The sequence below is a fragment of the Balaenoptera acutorostrata genome, chromosome 4 (genome assembly GCF_949987535.1).
Source record: "Balaenoptera acutorostrata chromosome 4, mBalAcu1.1, whole genome shotgun sequence".
Taxonomy (NCBI): Eukaryota; Metazoa; Chordata; class Mammalia; order Artiodactyla; family Balaenopteridae; genus Balaenoptera; species Balaenoptera acutorostrata.
This window is the reverse complement of record NC_080067.1, coordinates 141,968,158-141,990,787: the sequence shown is the minus strand read 5'-3', so window position 1 is coordinate 141,990,787 and position 22,630 is coordinate 141,968,158.

Here is a 22,630-nt window from a genome sequence, read left to right as displayed (position 1 = left end):
GATCAAGCTGCCCTTGGCTTTCTTTAGGAGCTGGGGTGGGGAAGCTATTATGTTTCCACTAAAGGATTGTTTTTTCCCCGAAGAGGAAGCCCAGAGAAGGCCGGGGCTGTGCCCTTCAATTCTCCCATCACTGCATCACAAGCTGGTTCAGGGAATCAACACCATCTTTTTCTGCTGGATTCTCCCTCCCCTAATTAAAATCTCTTCTTGCCCCTCTGGGGCTGCATGAAAAAAAAAAAAGGGCTCCAGCCCTCCTCTCTCTGGGAAAATCAAATCTCCTCGTCCCCCATTCAGATCCTTTCATAGTTCCCTGTAGACCTCCGGACACAGACCACCCACTGTGGGGGGAGTCATAGTGAGGGGGGAAGAGCATGGATCTCCTTGCCTGGAGCCCCAAGTTGGGTCTCTGTTCTGCACTTACCAGCTATGTAACCTTGGGTGAGTTATTTAGTCTTTCTGATTCTCACCTTCCTCATTTGTAAGATGAGATGACACCATTGCCTACCCCATAGAGCCATGGTGAGTAGCCCATGAGATTATGCATGTGTGGTATTTAGCATTCTGCCTAGGATAAAACAAGCTCCCCAGACAGGGTGGTTATTCCTTCCTTAAAATTTTTATTGACATTTTAAGTTCTGAAAGTGGTACTTGCTCAATGAAAAGAACCTTAAAAATACTGGACTGTGTATAAAAAAAGAAGGAAGGAAGTAGGAAGAAAAGGAGGGAGGGAGGAAGGAAGGAAGGAAGGAGAAAGAAAGGAAGGGAGGAAGGAAGGAAGGAAAGGAGGGAGGGAGGAAAAATGGAAGAGAAAAAGAAAAAAAGCCTCTCCTTATTCTCTCTCCCAATAGGTGAAAAACATTCAGACTTAGTATATCTCTTTCTAGCCCATATTTTATGCACATATGATCTTTTAAACATATATTATGTATATATGCCCTTTTAGGTTTACTTTTTGCAAAAAATAGAAACCCAATATACAAACTATCCAGTAATTTGCTTTTTCTGTTTTGTGTTGTAGAGACAGCTTCACAGTAGTACATAGAGGTCTATCTCTTTTTCTCTATTAACTGAATAGTATTCTATGGCATAACTAGACCACCGTTTATCCAACCCATTGCCCATTGACTGACAAGCAAGTTGTTGTTAGTTGCTTACTTTTATAAGCGATGTTAAGATAAAGCATCATTGAGTGGACCTCTCTGTGCTCATCTGGAAGTATCTCTTTATGATAAATTCCTAGAAGAGGCATTGCTGGGTCAAAAGTTAGGAATATTTCATATTTTAGAGAAATTGCTAAATTTTGCTTTCTAAAACACTATGTTGTTTTCACACCAAACAACAGTGTATGAGAGGACATTATCCCCACTACATCAAATGGGGTACCAAAATTGTGTATTTCTTTATTTCTTTGGAACTGTCACACAAGATGGACCACACTGAAAGAATATTTGTTTCCTGGCCCTAACCAAATAATTTTCGATGTGCAAACTTCTATAGTCATAGCCCATCCAGGTGTGCCTACACTTATTGCTCTCCTAGATGACAATGAGCTACTCCAATCAGGCAAACTCTCATTTTTACAGAGAGCAATAAAGAAGGAAGAATGCGACTTCTTGGGCTTGTAAATTAGATGTTTCTTTTGTGAAGGTCACACCTGGTCTTCAGTGCCAGAATTTCTCTTATATATTGTCACCCAATTCTTAGAAGCATTTAGCTTCCAAAAGGACACAGCCTGCTTTGCATTGGCAAAAGGGGGCAGGATTTATGGCTCCTGGGTCACAGTTTCATGCCAACTTCTGAGTAGAGTTTTTCCCTATCTGAATTTGGACAATGAGCCTACCTTTCCAGAATTTGGTAACTGATGGACTGACCCCAGAGGAAGCAGAGAATTGGATTATCTATCCAAGAGACTGTGACAAAATCAATTCCTTTCCACAGCATTTCCTTATAGTTCAGAAGACACTTTTTCTTGATGTTGCAATCCAGAATTTCTCATATTTTCAACTTTCAGGGATGTCTAACTATCCAAATCATGACCAACTTTATTGAGAAAGGGAGAGGAAAAGTTGGGGGGGGGGGAAATTGTCAATGAGTGAATTATCTGTACCCTTGTAGCAGAGCCAGGGTCAAGTCTTCATCAACAGCAGATGGGACAGAGACCTGCCAAAACCAAATTACTGATGTGAAAGGAATCCCTGATTCCTAGTCCTGATTCCTCCCCTGACTAGCTGTATGACCTAAGGCAAATTACTTAACCTTTCTGAGTTTCAGTTTTTTCACATGCAAAGTGGGCATAAGTCTTTGCATAACTCATACAGTGGTGATGAACAGAAATGCCATAATGGGTATAAAAAATGTGCTGTCTACTGGGAAAGACGTAAACATGAAAGGTATGGATAATATTTGGTTTTAAAATCTAGCCTTCATTTTATGGTGTCTGATTTTCTTGGCATTCACAACACTTAGAAAATAATCATAAAGCCATGCTGTCAAGAGTACAATTAAGGACAAGTTGGAAGAATGCCCAGATCCTGAGCATTTGATCTCAGTGGAGCACAGCACATTTGAAAGCGCTGGTGAAGCAGGAGCCAGATTTCTGGGGAAGTCCCTCCATGTGACCCTCCCATCCCTCCCACCTCCCACCCTTCTCCCAACTCCTCAACAATTTGCTCCGCTCCGTCCCCTGCAACCTTAAGAGTCTACGATCCCAAGATCAAGGTTTGTCCTAGGGAGGGCTGGACCAAGGCAGACTCTACTTTTCTTTTGTCCCTTTCCCAGCCACCTAACTCAAGTATGTAAATAAAGGCTAGGAAAAGTCTTGAAGGAGGATCAGAAGATCTCTGATTTAGGTAGATAGGCGAGAAGGGGAGGGCTGTTTATGAGAATGTCAGATCTGTCTTGGCTCTGACTGCGGGTCTACCTGGCCCCACTCCCCATCTCTCCAGAAGCTAGTAGAGAGGGCTCTCCTGGACACCCGAAGAGTCTAAGTGAGCACATTGCTCACTGACTACCTTGCTCCTGGACCCCCACACAGGTTGTATGGCTTTTTACCCACTGGTCAAATCCTGAGCAACTTAGAGAACAAACCAGAAAGGGAGATGTAATTTTGCAGATAAATAGGCATCTCTCAGATTCCTGTCCCATCTAGAAGGTTAATCCACCCTACAAAACCAATGGACCCCTCTCCTAATCTCCTGTGTCCCAGCAATTAGATAAATTCCCCTGATGATGGGGATTCCACGAGAGGTCACCTGACAAGCTCCATGAGTGAGAATGACCCATTCCCCTCTGCTGAGGCCAAATCACAGGCTTGCTGTCACCGAAGGTCACTGCAGTGCCCCTTCCTGTAGATCCTGACCTCAGGAGTGTCAGGCCTCTTCCCCCACTCCTGAGGCCACAGATACAGCCACTGCAACAGGCAGTTCTGCTTAGTTCTGAAATAAAGGAACTTAGGTCGGAGTTCTCACCAGAAACAGGGCACACAGCCAGGGGAGCACCGGGCCGCGGAGGCAACACAATTCGAGTAAACAAAAGGACTTTTCAGAAATGCTCTCTGAACCTACTCAGGCCCCCGCTACCTTCCTGGAAGGTGGGAACGGCCATCTCGTGGGATCCCCCAAACACCCACACAGAGCACCTGAGTCCCGCCTGGCATTCATGTTGCTTTCCCATTTGCTAAAAGGCAGATTACCTCCATTCTCTGCTGCTAATTCAGTTTCAATGTCTTATTTTTTATGAACTCATACTCTTGTGACCTGGTAGCCTGTGAAAAATAATTTAAAATATGTCGTTTGATGCTCTCTTCAGAATTCTCAGATGGTGGCATGAAAGCATTGTGGAACGTTTGCTTGTAAATGACTCGTGTGGTGGGTGTGAATGGGTGGTGTATGGTGTGTGTGTGTGTTATGTACAAGTATGCAGCACGTGTTGTGTTATATGCGTTCTGTGTGTGGTGTGTGTAGTATATGGCATGTGTTGTGTGGGGTGTGTGTGTGGTGTACAGTGTGTGATGTGTGATGTGGGTGTGTGGTGTGTGTGGGGATGTGCACGAATGCACACATCTTCACGAGCACGCACGTGCTTGTGAGTACGTGTCCTCTACACTGAGCGGTGGGATAGGAACAGAGCTAAGAAAACACATGAGCTTCACAAATTTAACGCAGAACAAAAGACGCAAAGCTCACAGATTAATTCACTCATCACAGAACCGTTGACAAAGGTTTTGGTACATCTCATTTTGGCACATACATAGGAGGAAATCTACAAGGAAAACCAGGATTGCCGGCCCCATGATGCATCATTTATTCGTTCACTTGATACCTATTCATACAAGTCCTACCTTGGGCACCCTCCGCTGTGCCTGTACTGCTGGCTACACGGTGAAGAACCACGGTGACAGGGACCCTGCCTTCAAGGAGCATGCAGTCTCGGGGGAGAGAAAGCTCACGACAGTGCAGCCTGGGAAGTGCTTTGGCAGAGGAAGTACAGGGAACTCTTTAGCCCCCTTTGCTTTGATACCCCTTCCTGGTTTAGCCTCAACCTGACTGCAAGACTCCTTCTTGTTACTCAAACCTACCAGCCTCAAATCTGGCTCAGCTTTGGGATGCCTTGAGGAATCCTCAGGAAAGGAAAGAGATGCTGGGCCCCTGCTGCAGGGAAAGCCAGAGCAGCTGAGCACAGACTGGGCTTTGAGCTTCCTACAGGGCATGGCAAAGAGGGAAACACAAAAGACCACATGACCAAACTGTCTCCTGAAATACTCTGACAGATTACATCATCAAATGGTAAAATTTCTCCTCTGTCATTCATCCATTATCTAATTATTGATTTCAAGTGCAGCTAGAGAGTGCTGTAGTCTCTAACTGCAATGTTCTCTCCTTTTCCCTCTTGATTCTCATCTTCCCAGCTTTTGCAGAAATGAATACATACTGATGAAGAAAATTTTTGAAATTTTTATTCAAAATGTATTATTATCTGCAATTTTCAAGGTGGATTTTAAGACAATATTTAAATCTTTTATATTAAGAAATGTTTCAAACATACCAAAGAATATGTATACACATAATTTACTTTCAAGGTAGAAAATAAGCATTCATGTACTCACCTCAGAGCTCCAGAAGTAGGACATAAAAATATATTGAAACTCTTTGCTTTCTTTCTAATTAGCAGGTAAACACTATCTGAAACTTAGTGTTTATTATTGCCTGATTTTCTTTGTAGATTTTCGCTTAGGTATGTGCCAACACATACCTAAGGGCACAGGCCTTCAAAGACCCTAGTTTTACATGGGTTCACGTAACGCATCAGCTCACCACTAAGTTAAATCCAAAGCCTTAGCCTCCCGGAATAGCCAGGCAACTTGGGCTGCCGACGACTTTAGTGGTCACCTCTCTGGATTTGTGCTTCTGCTTTGCTTTTTCGGCCTCCGATCAATTCCCCAAGCCGTGTACTTAAAGAGCATTTAATATTTTATCCAGCATTATAATGTGTTTTGAAGAGAGCAGGTTTTAGGATATGTTGGGTGCTATATTGCCAAGGAAGTCTACCTGCCCCTTCATGGGCCTTTCCAATCGGCAGTCAGATCTTCAGTGTACGAAACCTCGTTCTGTGCAAATCCAGTGTACCGAAGTACAACCAAAGGGAAAATATCTTGGGGAAAGAACTGACATTTACGGAGTGTCTGCCATAGGCCAGCTGTTACAAAATGTAATCCTCACCTAACGCTTTGAAGGAGATGCTTTCGTCCTCACAGACTGAGTCTTCGGTAGCTAAGAAATCAGTCCACAGTTACACAGGGCTGGAGCTGGGACTCAGAACCCTTTTTTTTTTGCTACTTTATAGATTCAGTTGTTTCTTCACAGCTCTTCTCCAACCATAGAAGAGTTTTTCTCTGCTGCTTAGAAAGTTATCCAGTGTCTTCTTAAACAGCAAAGGACCAAGACTTCTCTTTCACCAACTGATGCCAGACAACTTCATGCAAAATCTAGAATTCTAGCCAATTTTTGGAAAACCTTATTACCAACATTTTTATAACTTAGAAAGAGTATATATATATATATATATGTGTGTGTGTGTGTATGTATATATACACACACGTATGTATATTACATATATATATATATATATATATATATATATATATATATATATACACACACACACACCCCTTCTTTGAAAATAATGAAAAAACCCTTTAAATAACTTTGAGACAGACAGTTCTTGAATATCTTCAGGCTTCACAAGTCCCAGCACAATACCCTAAAATCATAGATATTCATTAAATACTTCCTGAATGAACAATTGCCATTGCTCGTTACTGCAGAACCAAAATGTGTCCACAAACATCAATGTCATGGATAATTCAAAATGTGTTGAGGTGTTACAAAGGCACATGCCTCCCAGATTAGGGTTTGAACATTCCAATCTACCCTGTGCTGTTCTCAACCACATTTCTTCTCCCTGAGTCAGTGTATATCCACTCCCCAAGCTTTGTCATTTCTTTTAGCACCTCGCACCCTCCTCTGGTATGTGGGAGAGTTTGAGTCCCAGATTTCAGTGAATCTGAAATCAGTGCACTCGATTTCTCTCTCTCAGGTGCTGTCATTGGTCTCGGTGAGCAGGCTTGTGCCTTGGTGCACCCCTTCCCAGCATATGTACCTGCCCTTGAGAGCGATGATGTCCTTAAACACCCCCTCTCCTGGGGGGTGCCACTACCATCTTGCAGATCTGTGATGCTTCCCGAGACATTATCAGATTTTTCCACTAGACTCTTTGGGTTTACTGATAGCCCTCTTCAATGTGCTCACTTAAGAAGGGCAATATCTTGCTTCTCTTCAGTTGATGGAGTCACCTAATCTCATCCAAGGATCACCTTCCATTAGTGGCTTTGAGAAAGTCCATCTCTTTCCCTGGCAAGCTCACCTTTGGAAAGAGGTTGCTGTTGAAAAAGTGGACCCATGGAGGCTCCAGCTTTGCTTTGCTAGTCTAAAGAGACAAGAAAGCAAATAACTTTTTCAATATCACTTTAGGCGGAAGCGTAAGACTGTCTCTTTGAACTGGGAAATATTTATTTTTTAGTGCACTGCTCCTGGCAGGTTTGCATCAAAAAGCTCTATGTATGGGGAAGGAGGTGGAGACAGGTTAATTGCCTTGAGAGAAACAGCTTGTAACATTAGCTTCTTTCTATCCACCTTTTCTCCAGCAGTAAGAAGAGCTCAGCTCAGAACTATGAAAACTTGAATGCTTGGAAGCCTTTATCTGACTGCACATTCATGTTCTAAGGAGACTGGTCTCTAGGTGTTTAGAATACTGAGAAGCAGTTTTTCTTAGATCGTGCCCTAGCTCATTGAAAGATTAAAAAACAAACAAAAAATAATACATTTTTATTTAACCTCCTTCTCTAGAATTTTGCAACTAACTGTAGTGTCAAGAGCCAACAAATTTAGTATCTTAGAACACTTAGCAGTCTCCAATAAGTAAAATGTTTCTTAATTACAAGAAAAGTTAAGCTTGTATCATTTGAACAACAGGGAATTTAAGTAAGCTAAGATTAGGGCTTCCCTGGTGGCGCAGTGGTTGAGAATCTGCCTGCTAATGCAGGGGACACGGGTTCGAGTCCTGGTCTGGGAAGATCCCACATGCCACGGAGCAGCTGGGCCCGTGAGCCACAATTGCTGAGCCTGCGCGTCTGGAGCCTGTGCCCCGCGACGGGAGGGGCCGCGATAGAGAGAAAAGGCCCGCGCACCGCGATGAAGAGCGGTCCCCGCACCGCGATGAAGAGTAGCCCCCGCTTGCCGCAACTGGAGAAAGCCCTCGCACGAACCGAAGACCCAACACAGCCAAAAATAATAAATAAATAAATAAATAAATAAGTAAGCTAAGATTAGAAATAGAAAATAAAATTTTCAAATCAGTACCTGAGACAATTGAAAAATATCTGGCTAAATTGAAAATGTTAAATGCATACTATATATCTTCAATTAGGTGGCCAAAAACCCACGAACGCACTCTAAATAAATTTGTATTTATTATGATGAATGAAATCAGATTTTTACTTTGGGAGGAAGAAAAGCGCAATTTTTCCAAATTGCCATGCATGATTTTAGAAAGGTAGAAGAAAAGTGAGACACATTAGAATGAAAGAATTGTCTCATTCAATTTTGTGCATTTTTCTTGACAAAGAGGCAACATCATTTGCCCCCCACCTCAACCCTACCCTTTTCATACTATCATCCTGGCTTCAAATTCTACCCATTCTTGCAGGTGAGTTGCAAGTTCCATTTCTGGGAGTCCTTTTCCATTCTTTCCAGCCCAGGTTGATCCCTCTTTGGCCTCCAAAGGCGCTTTCTACTCTGTTTTCTCATCTGGCTTCAGTTCCTTCAACAAATACAAGCCCCACTGGATTCCCAGTCCTATGCTGCATGCTGGGGACGCTGCAGTGAACATGACCCATCCCTGCTATCCAAGAGGAAGAGGTAATTAAAATATGAGATGAGTCCACTGTAAAGGTAAGTTCAGAGGGTACTGGGAACCAAGGACTGAGCATTGCTGAGGCAATGAGAGACACACCCAGAGAAACAACTTAGGACTGTAGGACCCTGTAGCTTAGCTGCTCTGGGCCTCTTTTCCTCATCTGCAAAGAACAGTTGTTTCAAAGGTGTGTCAGGATTAAAGGAGGTAACCTATGTAAAGCCCCTGTCCCAGGGCCCAGCACTTTTGCACACTCAATGCATCCCTTCTGGGAAGCTTTGTTCTATGAAGCATCTGAACCAGGAGGCAGAAGGAAGGCCAACAACTTCTCAAAACAAAAGTTTGAATAAGATAGTGTTGTTCACGCTAAGTAACTTCTGCTCTAGTTTATGTTAAAAAGTCAGCATAACACCAAAATCCTAAATAAGTGTGCTCGTGAAATGGAAGTTTGTCATTTCTATTTCCACCAATTCAAGAGCTAACATCTGCCATACCTTTCCAGAGGTGCACATGTTGCTTAAATTCTATCCATTCAGCTCATTTCTCAAAAATGTTTCAAACTGAACTGAAACATAAATAGATTCCTCTGTATACATACCACTATTCCAATTGGGGAAGTTATTTTTGTAGAGAAATTCTTGGTTAAGTGATAACGTGGCACCTGGCAGTGAACCCAACAGACATTTCTGTTAAACTGGGTATAAAGTAGTGATCCTTTAAGGATACCTACTTGCTACTTGTAAGTCGTCAGCTTATGATTGGGGAATATTTAGCAGTTTTTACTTTGCACAAGACTGTGGGAGTGCCTTTCAAATCCAGGGATGACAAACATCTAAGGGGACACAAAGCTGACCTCCCCAGCTCCCATGGTGGTGGGTGGGTTTACGGTAGGCAGAAGAAGCGCTGGTAGACCAGCAGCCAGAATATCCCTAAGTCCCTGAGGCCTGATGGAAGTAGAGGTTTGCCTCTTGGCACAGCTGCCATGGCCAACCCACTTCTCCATAATTCTCAGTTCCTGGGGGCCGTCCATCCTCATTCTATGATTCTAGCTTGATGAATAGAGGACCAGGAAACTCAAGGTTTGGATATAAAATAAATATAATTTAAAAATTATTGCTGTACAGCAGAAACTAACACAACATTGTAAATCAACCATACTCCAATAAAAATTAATTTAAAAAAAAGGAGGCAGGCATAAAGAAAGAAAATTGATGCTGATGGCCAACAACAAGCAAACACAATGAATTACAACTGACAAGAAGTCCTCAAGCAGAAATAAACGTGCAGAAAGACCTTGGGGGAAAAAAAGAACTTCATAGAATTAGTTTGTGAGAAGTATCAAGTTTTATGACATAAGATATTATGCTTAAAGACACGTAAAATAATTTTAATATCAGTGTATCAGTCTCCAAAAGAGATCTTTCCATACTTACGTATCAGGAGACCTCTCCTGGAACTATTTTGGTTTTTTATTATTTTTATTGTTTACTGTAAAGTAAATACCAAAGCTACTTGAAAAGAATCAAAAACTAGTAAATGTAATATTCATAAGAAAAAAATTTAAATAAAAAAATAAAAATTATTTGAAGCAATTTTGAAATTTTTTATATATCTAATTGAGTGTGGGACCCTTCAGATTATCACTTTTTTTTTTTAACTAAAAGACTGGTACTACCCTTGCCTTATCATCCATCTTTTTCACCAAACCTTTAGTCATTTGCAGAGTTCCAATCTACCCTCCAAGAACCAAGGTTCAGGATACTGTATATATTTCCTTAAATTGCAGCACAGTCTCCAAAGCCATCAAAACAGAAGCTTATTCCTATGTAAAGTAAAAAAGGCCAACTTGAAAAACAAAAAAAACAACATTGAAACCAAAACCAACTTAAATTTTTCTCATATTTGAATGTTTCCCTTTCCATAAATTCAGAAAACAGTTTGCTAATTAATTTCCTTACAGTGACTAGAAGAGCAGACCAAGGAAAACCAAACAAATGTAGAAACATAAGCGATGCTTCCCAATGAACGAAGAATTAAAATCCTAGTTCACTGTATGTATGTAGAATATCCCAAGAGAATATCAGCCAGCGCTCCCTAATGAAATAATCAATTCCAAAACTGTTTTGGAGTTTTGTAGGCACAACTTAAAGTGCCTCCCTAGGCTTTGCATGTACTGTTGCCTCATCCTGGAATACTTTCCATCCCTTGTCTGTTGGTCTGTCTGTCTTATTCAAACAGAAATTAATTCTTCAAATGTTAGATCTGTCTTTTATTCTTTTATAGACACTTTCTTAATCCCCTCAGAAGAATTCATCAGTTCCTTACTCCTTGGAATCTTATAAAAGTATTTCTTGTTGCACATATTCTGATGTTTTCTTATTAATTCTTTCCATATCTGTATCTCATTGTAGACTGAAGTGCCTGTGCTCTTCTTTATGTTTACAACATTGTACATAGTAACCAGGGCATGGTAAGTGCCTCACAGATGTTTCTTGAACTGAATTGTGATGCCCTTGAACTTATATTACTGTATAGTTCATTTTCTTTCCATTAATTCTTCCTTAGGCTGACCCCAGTTCTACCTCCTTTAACTTCTACTCACTGCCCCTATTTCACCCTTTTGAGACAACACAGAATAAGTTTATTTCCTCTTCCAAATAAAGCCTCATGCAAAATGGAAGGCATCATTCATGACACCCATAATGAAACATCCCTCAGTCTTTACCCACATGACATGTTTCTAGGACCCCTCACCTGTGCATGGATATGTATACTCTTGCATCACTTCCTGCAAGTGTGGTGGCCAGAACGAGAGCCCAGAGGGCAGACATAGACTGACCAGTGGGCAGCACGAAGCATCACAGTTCTGCTGGAGCAACCTACAATTATATCAGGGTCTTTTTAACATATGACACTGCACTACTGATTCCAGTGAAATTCATTATAATCTAAGTCAGAAATAAACTGGCATTTATGTTACTCTAATCTCTCGTTTGCACACTTTAACAACTTGATCACATTTTTTTTGTAAATGATCTTAAATAATTCTCCAGATATAGGCAAAGACCGTCTGGCTATTGGCAAATAGGGATGTCTTTTTGACCTTGTGAATTATCCAGTTGTGGATCATCGTGTGAGCAAGGTTGATAAATACCACGAGGACAGATAAACAGGATGATTGTCAGACTTGAGGCTGGGGATTCTCCGTAGAAACCTGCTGCAACAGACCTGTCTATTGTTAAGATGTGGAGATGTGTCCCACGCCAACGGGCAAAGAGCTGCTTCCCTGAGCCCCTGGAGTCTATTACAAGGAGTCGCCAGGAAGCTGCTCAAGCTCTGTGTTCAGTGGCCAGTCCAGCTGGATAATGCTCTGGCCTCAGCAGTTGTTAAATCTTACCAATTGTTAAATATTTTGACCACCCTCTTCCCCCTGAGCTGAAAGGGGATTTCACATGGCCTCCAAGTACACAGATGACTGTTTCAGAGAATCAGAGCCGGTGAGTCTCCAAATCCACAGGGAAGAAGGCAAAAGGAGATGCGTTCAGCTCCAGCAAGGACTTAGTGTGGACTCCAGGATGCGGGGCTGACCCAGGATGTTCCCGTTCTCCCATCGGTCAGCCTTGTAAGCCAGATGGGTCCCCCCAGGCGTTGAGGATAAAAGCCCAGGCCTGCCTGATCATGGCTCCGCACGGTTCCTTGGGGTCTGAGATCCTCTAGGCTGAAAGCCAGAAGAGAAGGAGCATGTGTAGGAGGAGCCATTCTCTAATATTAGTCTCTTGACGCTTATAAGAACTGAAACAAATGATCGTTTACTGGTATCTTGCACCAAACCCGCCTGGAGAAGAGAAACTATCAGATGTTTCAACTCAACAGCTGCACATCAAAAATAGTAGTCTTTTAGACGCTGGGAGCTGCGAAACGAATGCCAGAAGCAGGTCCAGGATGTTGGAGGCGCTGACGTTTCTTGTTCCTGGAATGAAAGGAAGCAGCATTACTGTCACAGGTCCAATTCAATGCATTCATGATTGCGATCACACTACTGTGTGTGTGTGTGTGTGTGTGTACACATGCTTGAGCCTAAGCACTCATTCCAACACAGGCAAACAATGGTTAAGGAAAGTATATGTTAAAGAGCTAGTTAATCACCTTTCAAAAATCTCTCTTAAAGGACCCATGGGTTTGTTTTCTTCTAAACTAATCCATCAGGAGACTCACAAATTAAAAAAAGCTAGGTCTATAGACAAGGGCATTCTGTGCACGAGCTAGGCATTTCTCCCACGTGTTATATCACAGAATACACAGAATGTGGTCAATTCTCTAGGAAACGTGATTTCCATACACAGGCTGCTATTGGTGTCATCGGGCTGGTAGTACATCAGCCTGCACCAGGATGGGTATACTAGTTGTTCTACAACCAGCATCTGTTCTGACGGGTCAGCATCTAGACTGTACAGATTGATAAATATTTTGAATATTGTTCCCAGTTATCATGGGCTTGTAATTGAGAAATAGTGCCGTGAACACAAGAAAAAATGGCATAGTGTTCTCTGCTTTGGAAAGCAGAGCTGCTTTCTGGAGTGACCGGCTGCTCAGTTGACATTATATTCTTTTGTTCACCGGTGGCAGTTGTGTAAGGTTCTACTATGTGTTTTGAATCTAGAAATCCATTGACTTTGGTCTGATCTTTCATGATATTTATAACTTGTTTAGTTATGTTTAGGATTTTAAAAAAATCTTTAGTTAGCACCAGTAAAAAGCATTATTGCTATTAAAATTTTATTATAAAAGTTCTTCAATAAAAATAGCTTTAAGTTCTTTTCCTCCAGCTGAAATAATTATTTTTATAATGCAATTCTTGATAATCAAGAGTTTTCTTTGAATCCCAACAGCAAGGAACAGAGCAAAATTATAGCTTAACCAAATGAAAACTTCAGAGAGTAAGCAGTCCAGGGCTGGTATGGTGGTTACCTAATGGATGGCTCCCTAAAATACTCAGGGACGCAAACTCCTTCCAGCTCTGTGCTTCGCCAGCACTAAAGTACAGCCTTGTTCCTCAAAGTTCAGTATTGCAGCCAAAGCTCCAGCCATTGCACCTTTATTCCAAGTATCAGAGTAGAGAAAGAGGAAAAAAAAAAAGAACACAACAGAGAATGCCTTCCAACTGTCATTCAAGGTAGGATGCCAGAGTCTGCTATAAAACACACAGCAGGTGGCAGTCTGAAGACTTTGACTACACACTTGTAACCTGGGTTTTGTAGAGAATGGAATGAAAAGGTGCAACATTTAGCTTACATTGTATTGGTCAGAACTTATCCAAAACCGGATCACATCTAACTGCAAAGGATGTTAGGAAAGTTTGTTTTTTTTTAAGTGACCATGGGCCCAATTAAAACTCAAGACTTCTATTGCTATGGAAAAAGATTAGACCACATACTGGGAGACAACTAGTCATTTCTTCAGCAAAAGCCATGCCTTTAGAGAGGAACAGGTTATATCATATTCACTTCTGCACTGAATATTCACTAGCTATTCTTATCCTATTCAGAGGTCTATTCACTTCTGAACTGAGCCACCTAGAAAGAGGATATTCATAATTTTCAGACCCCCAGGTGGTTTTATAACTTCATTCATTCATTCACTCAATATTGACAGAACACCTATTATGGGATGAGACCTCTACTAGGGTTTAGGGATAGTGAGATGTTCATCACGGCCCCTGACGTCATGGAGCTGTCAGTCACAGAGAGAAGACCAGCACTGAGCACATGAAGATAATAGAGTGTATACTCTGGGAAGCTTGGGGCAGGGAGACCCAAGTTAATATGAAGTGAGTAGCGTACAGATGCCTAAGAGGTACTGACAGAGTATTCCAAGGAAAGGGAGCACATGTCCCAAGGCCTGAGAATTAGAGAGAACACAAGATTTTTGAGGACCTGACTGATTTTCAACATCTCTGGAGTGTTGACTTCAGAGGGGAGAGTGTTGAGAGATAAGGTTGGTGAGAGGCAGGGACCCCAATAGGAAGAGTCTTTCAGCCATATTAGACTCCGTAGTGTGCTTATGGGCATTGGGCAGTCATTGAAAAGGAGACTCGTTGTGATTGCTGTCTAATAACCATACCCAGTGTCTACTGAATGTTGAATATGTGCTTGACATTGTGATGAATGTATTCCATGCATCGTCTCATTGAATATTCACAATAAACTCTGAGGCAGATACTATTTCGTTGTCCCCATTCCATAAGTGAGAAAAGTGAAGGCCAGAGAACTGAAGAAACTTGCTCAAGGTCACTTAGTTAACAAGCGGTTGTACCGAGACCGACACAGAAATAGTCTGAAGCCATCCTCAGTCCATGGCCTAGACCCCGTGCAAACTAGACGGGGCCAGGGCTGGAGGCTAATTATCGGGAGGCACTAGGTGTACAAACACATTTTTTTAAACTACAACTTTCACTTCTACTGCAAATCATTTCAGAGATCCTGGCTCCGAACCTGCATCATGGTGCTGGTTTGTGACAGTTTGACCACTCTGGTAGACCCCACTTGTTCATTTTTAAATGGATGCTGTTATCTCTACTCTGCCAGTCAAACAGCACTCTTGTCTGCCTCTGAAGACCCGAGTTGTCTGACCTGTGGGTCACGGGGTCCTCTGATTGGTTCTAGGAGCATATGGCACTCTCAACACCAGCCGCTGTGATGTTGAGCATGGATGATTCCCAATAATCTAGAAAAGAGGGGATATGGGAAGAGGAAGAAACCCTAGTGCTGGTACTTTTGGAAAATCCTTCCTACTCCTGCTTTAGATTTGCACAATTCATTTGTTCCCCTGGCGCGATTAATGTTACTGACTGCGGTGGGCCAAACATAGTGACCCCAGAGTCAGGTGGCTCCTTGGATCAATATGCTGCACGAGGTTTCTTTGCTGCAGTAGAAACTACAACAGGGCTGACTCCTGATGCACAGTCTGAGTCATAACTCCAGGGTGTCCTCTTTTCCCCGTGCATGCGTGCAGCTTCCTCTCTGTTGGCTACTGTGCACAGAGCTTAGCCAGCACCAGGCAGTGTCGTGTCAAGATGCCAGATCCTGCTGTTACTATTTTTGACAGCAGCGGTAACTTACCACCAAACCTTGGACTCGGAGGGTCAGGAAGGCCCATGTTCTCATCCACATCTGGTACTGCTGCTAAAACCAGCTCTGTTATGTCTGCATTGACAGCATACTGAGAAAACCCAAGCATCCACAAAACAGAAAATCTGACAAGTAAAAATACCTCAGTAATGTACAAAGAGTTGAGGTAATGGGTTTATTCATTGTAAAAGCAGCTGGTTTTCCTTATCAATGTTTGGTTTAAAACAAGGGAAGATCCTTGTTGCCAAAGGAATGGATGGAATACACTGTAGTTTCTTCTCCTTGAGCTCTCTCACTTCTAATAGAGGCAAACTGTCCATGAGTCTGCCAAGAGCCCTAATCTTCTTTGTCTGGATGATGTGTTAGATGGAGTTTAAAATTCTGGGATACAGCCTTTATCACATGCTTTTCTTTGTGGGAGGATCAACCCTCCACCTTCCTGACATGAATTTTATGATGGAACCAAAGAAAAGCTCAGAGCTTATTCTGATGGAATACTGTATTATGCTAAATGCTTTTTTCTGGATAGAATCAGAATAATATTTTAAATTCATTAGATATTCACTGAACCATAAAGTGTTCTCAGTAAGAGCAAAGTGTTGACACTTATCTATACTGCTGCATGAAACGAGAATCAGTCCTGTGGTGGGGAGGAGAAAAGAGAGTATCGATTTGGTTTTTACCACAAAACTAGTAGGAAATGAGGGACTCGGTGACATTTGTCTTTTACTTTGTGAGTTTTGTATATGCCACACACAACTATTCCTGTGAAAAGGTACAGTGGAGTTTGCACTCTAAAGAAGCAATAGGATTGAACGGGGCTTGTCATATCATCATTGGTGTTTTGTTGGTTGTGATATCATCATTAGTGGTTTTTATTTGGGGATGGGTGTTCTTGGGAAAAAAAGTAGAGATGTGTGACAGGGAAGAACAAATCTGACTCCATATTGGATCTGTCTCTTTTTCTTTAACCTTTGTATTCTATTGCTTTTACTACAAGTTAATCACTAATGGGATGTTGCCTATAGCTTAAAGTATACATAATGGCCTGTCTCCAGGAGCCCTGCCTCCCATGCCTGAGCTTTAAGCTAAAATACCTTTGTTTAGCTCACAGGAAACATCCTGACCACCTATGAATGGCTGAAGAAAGAAGAAATTAACACATCCCCTCCAGTGTCTGACCAGAACCAGGAAATAGTTGCAACAACATATCACCTTTTTTACTTTACCTCCTCACCTCCGCCTCTTTGCTCTATAAAAGAAACTAGCGTTCAAACCCCGGGCAAGATGGTTCTTTGGGACACGAGTCCACCATCTTCTTGGTCTGCTGGCTTTCTGAATAAAGTCGCTTTTTCTCTCCCCAACACCTCGTCTCGTGATTGATTGGCCTGCTGTGCGGAGAGCAGTATGAACTTGGCTCGGTAACAGATGGAGTGAACACAAAGAAGAGAAGGGTCCCAAAGGCCTCAAAGCAACAGAGGTGGATCCCCCAGGATGAAAACTTCATGATCTCGACAGCTTTTCCAAATACAACACAACTTCATTTCTCATCTACATTTTCCATAGTTCCCGGAACCGTAGGCTGTTTACAGAGTCAGGAGAGTTTTTGCTTTGACATGAAGTAATCCTGTCCTTTGGGAGCCCCCAAAACTTAGCCAAGGTTTAAGAGAGTTCCAGAAACCACATTTTCGGTCCACCGTGGGTTTGTTTGCTTTCCTGTTGTGGTGCTTATGTTGGAGGAAACAACCACACTGCTAGCACTTTTAAAGCTTTACTATATGGGGATATTTTTTTTCCCTTATAAAATCAGTCATGTTGTGAAAATCATGAAACTCCTTCAAAATGTTCTTTACTGTCATCAAAATCAGCCTGGCTCAAAATGTTATGACATTTATAATTAATTATACACCAGCAATCCATTTCGAGATTATCTGGGACTGAAGAAAATAAACAAGAACAGACAAAGAAAAAAAACCAAAACCCTGAAGTAATTCTGCAAAGCGGATCATTTTTATTAAATGTATCCATTTCTATTCAAGTCATAAGTGGATCATTTTTATTAAATGTGTCCATTTCTGTTCAAGTCATTTACGCCTATGTAGTGCAACAGTTTCTAATGAGCACCCTTACAGCTGAAGACTGCTTGAACTGAGTAAATGTATTACTGAGCTCTGTCCTAGCAGCTCAACAGACTGTACAAGGTTCCAGAGGGTTCCAGAAGGTTCCAGCTCTCCAGGTTGGGGGAGAGGGGTCCATGGGAGAAGTAGATGTAGACCTGGTTCCACAGGGGTCTCAGGAACTTCTCATTCTTCCTCTGAGACGGAAACTAGGGATGGTTCTTCTCACATGGTAATGTGCCAGGTCAATTAGCCAAATGCAAGCCATCAGGGGAAGAGGGAAGCTACAACTGCGCCACCCTCGAGGGTCCTGGAGAGGGCTGCTGACTGCAGATGTGAATAGCGAAGCAGGCTGGAGGCCGGAAGTGACCCTTGAGCAGCGACTCTGGGTTTCCAGGCTGTGAGATATGATGAATGGGAGACAAACGGTGGGAGGGGGCCTGGGTACGCACGACCCTTGGCAGAGTGTCCCCGCAGGTCCCCTGTCCTGTGCCCAGCTGCAGTGTTGGGCAGGGCTGGGCAGAAGCCAGCACGCAGGTACAGCCCTCCCCTCAGAGGCTACAGTCGGGCGGGAAGACAGACTCACAGACACCTAACTGCAGACCAGGGCTCCAGGCCGCTCTGGGAGATCAGAGCGGGGGCCCACGGTGCTCTCCCCTCAGGCTTTGAAATCCCACTTTACGCATTTGACTCTTTATTTCAGAAGATGCTTTGCGGGGGCGGGAGGTGCGCTTTATTCACTTTTCTCTGTTTCAGTTGTGGACCCACAGAGTGGTATGAATTATTTCACTCGTAGGGGAAAGAAAACATAAGCTCACACATGTAAGTGCATTGTGGTATGGGGTACCAACGCCCACTACGTCATAGGCGTCCTTTGTGAACGGTTTTTGTTCCTCACAAGGTTTCTAAGGGCCAGGAATCCCTTGGTCTCCTTTGTCTCTGTATCTCTGGAGGCTAGGAAGAGAGAGGGAGAGATAGAGAGAGAGAGATTGAGAGAGAATACGCATGGGGCCCAATGAACATAGACGTTCCTGTCTCCTCAGCCACCGGCCAGTCTGAACATTTGTCCACAGTCTCACGATTACCCTTCCCCACCTTTCCTTCTTGCCACTGGTCTGGAATTGCCAGTCTCTTAGCCAAGGTAGATAATGAATGCAGGGAGGGATGATCGTTCATACTTTGCCAACAGCTTCGAATTAGATGTGGCCCAGTTTCCTGATAGTCCCCTCCTCTTACACACGCCAGCGTGGACACTGTTTCTGAGCCCACAGGCAGGGCTCCGAGCCCTCTCCGTGTTGGGCCTCACCCCCTCTCTGTCCCCAAGGCACATGGAAAGCCAGGTGTGTGTAAGTATTCCAGCAAGGCCAGGGAAACAAGAAAGAGAGCAACTGAGATGTCGAGATTAAAAATAGGATAAACAGGAACTGAAAAGTCTGGGTTTCTATTTCTTTTCTGGTTCACTTTGTTTTCACATTCCCCCAGTGAACTGCTGTAGCTAGAATTTTTCTCAATTAAGCGGTCATTTGTCGTCTGGGATAAGAAAATAAGACTTCTCGGACCCCTCCATGTAAAATTCCCCACCCCTCCTCCTGACAACATGTTCATTCTCAGCACCTATGAGAACAATCATCTAAAAAAAAAAAAAAAAAGTATCAACTTCAGGCTTTGCCCAGAAAAGTTAACACAGCTCCCTTCACAGCCCTCTATGGTCTCACATTGAAAATGACATAGATGTAAGAATATCTGTTTAAACAGATATTAAGCAGCCAGGAGGTCTCACATGTTGAGTTCTCACTATTAGGGTCAGCCCTGAGATGGGCGGCTGTGGAATGAACAAGCCCCGTGGCATCACTGCCCTCGACGTGACCAGGTTTCCACGTGCCGGCACCCATGTCCTCCACGTTGCCTGCCTGGCATCTTCTTTAGACCATCCCGCGGGAAGAGGGGTTTGCAAGCCTTGCTGTGCGTGTGGATCCCTGAGATCAGACCCTCATTCGTCACGACTTTGCTTCCTAAAACTATAACTCCAGGCACGTAAAGCTCCTTATAAATCAAAAGGCCCCAGAGGCTACACTAGCCTGAAACAGTAGAGACAGTGGGAGGCGCCTGTGTTGTCTGAATGAAACGCCCACTCAGCCAGCTGCAGGCTATCTAAAGCAAACATCCCTGCCATGGCCACTTGCCCAGAAACGGCAGCGGCGGCCGAGCTAGCCTTCCTGGGCGGGAAGGAAGGACAGCCCAGCTCTGAACGGAGAGGCCCATGGGTAGATGGATGGTGGCGGCCTGAGCTCTCAGGGCCCATCTCCCTCTGCCGCCGATCAAAGTGGGTGCTGCAAAATGACTAGAAACAGCGCGGACTCTCTGACTGCTGAGTCGATGTTTGTTATATCCTAAGGAGCAGGGACTCTTCTGAACTTCCTGCGATCAGAAACGCTTGTTAATTGTTCTTACTTAAAGCCGCATCTCCCAACATACAACTTTGTTACACATGGACTGAATTAAAAGCAGGAGATTGTTTTTGTCTCCAGAACTCAGCTAATGCCAAAGCAAATGTACATTAACATGCTGGACCTTTTTTTTTTTTTTTTTTCTTTTATCTCTTCCTTTATTTTCCCCTACAGGAGGCAGTGAAACATAGGAAAGAAAAATGAGGATACTGGAACTTGAACCTCAGGGTGACTGGCAGGGAGTTTGCATTCTGTCTGGTGGAAGTATTAGGTCACAGGATTCATTAAATTGTCATGTTGCTTTTACTTTCCCCCCCACCCCCACCCCCCTGCTGGTTTTCTGGGGGTAGCTTTACAGTGTGTGTTAATGGCTGGGAAAGGCCTCTCCAGAGTGGCTATTTTCTTGCTTAAATTAAATTTTGTTTTGATGTATTTCCTCTAGATTCCCCACTTCTTGCAGGACAATATTCACAATGGGTTTTTGATAAAATAGTACCTCAGAAAAGCTCATGTATCTCGAAGGGTTGCCACATAAAATATAGGTTATTCAGCTAAAATTTAAATTTCAGATAAAGAGCAGGTACATTTTTTTGGTGTCCAGGTAAACTATGAGTAATGAAATGTTGCATGGGATATAGAGATGCTAAAATGTCATCCGTGTTGACCTGAAATTCACATTTAATTGAGTGTCTTGTATTTTTATTTGTTAAATTTGGCAACCCAGAACAAGCCAGCTCATTCAACCCTAGGAAGGTTGAACGCATTTTAGATAGTAATTATTCTATTCACTGGAACAACTGTTTCATTTCTATATTGCTACTCATACCAGGTACCTAGAAATGGTTGAGTACACTAATATAATATTGCCAATTTGTTATCAGCTCGTATGAGACCATCACTAGCAAGCTCCAATGAGAATCTGAAGATTATTCCAACATGTTTCCTAACAAGCTCAAGCCCTTTAGACTTGACTGGGGGAAAAAAAAAAAAAAAAAGATTTTTCACACAAGTGGAAAAGGCACTGAGTAATTAGTTAGAAAGTCTTGACTGTGAAGGAAGGTGGTGATGCTTCTGTGTTTGAATCTGAGTCAAGACCAGCTATTTGCAGGATAGTTTCAATAGAAGATTATTCCCTAATTAGCTCCAAATTTGCAATTTTCTGGAAGTAAAGAACTGAAGAGCATATAGGTAGTCTAGGACTTCTGACCTTCCTTTCAAATCTCAAGTGCCAAAGTCAATGGAGCCTGTTCTGAATTTGAAAACATTCCCAGTTTCGGCACACAAGGTCTAAAATTAAACTTAATTATCATCGCTTCACGATGCTCTGTTAGAGGAAAGTCTGTGAGTCAACAGGAGACGTCCCACTCGACCTCTGCTCATCACCTACAGAGTGGTCCAGCCAAGAACGGCTAGTGACGCCGTCGCCCGCGTGTGACTAGGACAGGGCATATGTGATCACATAGCCTCACTTCAGACATATATTTTTCTTAAACATCAAAAACAACAGAATGATTTTCTTGACTTACTGTTGGATGCATCTTTTTGTCTTTTAAAAATGTCCTTCCCTACACTAGCAGGGACCCTGCAGCTTGTTCACTCAAAACACCTCATGGGAAACTCTGAGAAATGCTTTATTTAGAAGCAATTCAGCCTGTGAGTCATGCAACTTTTTGCTTGTGTTTTTCTTCTTCAGTTCTGCTGCTACCATAAACATTTATATGAAGACAGGATATTTTACTGCGTTTGAGAAGTCCATCTGCCACAGCTGCTTATTCCCCACCTGAAGTCATCAACTTTCATGAAAAGAAAATATCTGGTTTTCTTTCAAGTGCTGATAAAGAAAAAAAAAGAAAAAAATAATGACCCTTAAGCAGAATTACCTCTTCACTGAGTGTTTCTCACCATCCTCAGTAAAGCAGTAGTGCTTGTTTAACGCTGGAATCAGCCCTGTGGTCAGAGGTTCAGTTTTATAAGATGAACAGTATTCTAGGGCAAAGAAATCACCAAAGATGATGTCCCCTTCATGGGACAGCGGAAAAATTACTCCTTTTCTTTTGGAGGAGATTGGGGAGAGAGGTAGGCAGTGTAAAAAGCACAGACTGATTTCCTAATCACATTTTCCTTTTAAGTTTTTCAGATGTTTCATTTCAGCTCAAAAGTAGCCACTTGCTGAAAGTAACATATTCCCTAGGTCTAAGGATTCTGATATAATTAGTATATTCCTTCTTGGCTCCAGGGTAGGTTTATGGGTTTTTAGATATTTGATTGAAAGACAGATTTCATTTGTGATCTGGGATATTGCTGCCTTTGTGCCAGCTTCAATCCTCTTTCAACAGCAGTTTTACCAATACTTCCTTGCTTTAAAAAAAAACAAACAATAACGAAATTCTTTCTTGTTGTTTTTCCTGCATCAGAGTTATCCACTTTTTTTCGGATACTTTTCCTTTCATGTTTTGATCACCCCTTCTCC